The sequence below is a fragment of the Mastomys coucha genome, unplaced genomic scaffold (genome assembly GCF_008632895.1).
Source record: "Mastomys coucha isolate ucsf_1 unplaced genomic scaffold, UCSF_Mcou_1 pScaffold16, whole genome shotgun sequence".
Taxonomy (NCBI): domain Eukaryota; kingdom Metazoa; phylum Chordata; class Mammalia; order Rodentia; family Muridae; genus Mastomys; species Mastomys coucha.
In genome coordinates this window covers 13,852,895-13,853,970 of record NW_022196898.1, presented here as the reverse complement: position 1 = coordinate 13,853,970, position 1,076 = coordinate 13,852,895, and the positions used below count along the sequence as shown (strand labels likewise).

At 43.6% G+C, this 1,076-nt stretch overlaps 1 protein-coding gene across 16 annotated transcripts in view; it reads left to right on the top strand.

The window, feature by feature from the left end:
- Positions 1-1,076, top strand: part of Plch1 (phospholipase C eta 1) — a 216,213-nt gene that overhangs the window by 142,088 nt on the left and 73,049 nt on the right. The gene's annotated exons all lie outside the window — the stretch shown is intronic.

The window sequence follows — 1,076 nt, the reverse complement described above, 5'->3', positions numbered from 1 at the left end:
CACACACACACATACACATACACATTTCTGTTTCTTAGCTCTGGGAGCATAGGCGTGAACCCCCACACAGCAAAGCAACATACTTTTTAAGGTTTTGCTTTTTAGGCTCATAAAATTATGAAGTAAGAAAAAAATAATGCTGTTGTATTGTTTTCCTGAATTGCTATTTCCCTTAAAAATCTCTTTGAAGGTCTGGAGAGATGAATGTGGGGTTAAGAACATGTCTGCTTTCCCAATGTTTGCTTCCCAGCACCCACCCCAGTGGCTCACGCCACCTGTAACTACCGCTCTGGAGATCCGACGTTTGTGTCCTCAATGGGCTCCACCACTCACATGCACATAGCACGCATGCATTCAATTTTTAAAAGTATGCCTGAGTAGAGGCCTGGAGAGAATGCTTAGCTGTTAAGAGAGTGCCCTGCTCTTACACAGGAACTGAGTTCAGTTCCTAACCCCCACATCAGAAGGCTTGCAACTGACTGTAATTCCAGCCCCAGGGGATCTATCGTCTTCTGCCAGCCTCAGTGGGCACTTACACTCACGTGCACATACAAGCACAGAGACACACATATACACATCAGTAAACCTTTTTAAAAAGTACTTTTTGTGGTCCAGTGAGATGGTTCAGCAGTTTAAGTTGCTGCTACTAGCCCTCATGACCCTAGGTTAATAGCCAGAACCCACATGATGGAAGGAGAGAACCTATAACCACAAGTTGTCCTGTGACTACCTTCTGTGCACTGTAGTGCACATGTGTCCACATGACTTAGGGTTCCTGTTGTTATGATGAAATACTGTGTCCAAAAAGCAATTGGAAAGGGAATGGTTTATCTGACTCACAGTTCTACATAACGGTTCATCTCCATCATTATTATCATCATCATCATCATCATCATCATCATCATCATCATCATCATCACCATCACCATTACCACCATCATCATCATCTTCATCAAAAGCAGTACAAGCAGGAAACTCAAGCAGAACAGGAACCTGGAGGAAGAAATTAATGCAGAGGTCATGGATTGTTGCTGCTTAGTAGCTTGCTCCTTGTGGCTTGCTCAGCCTAACTTTCT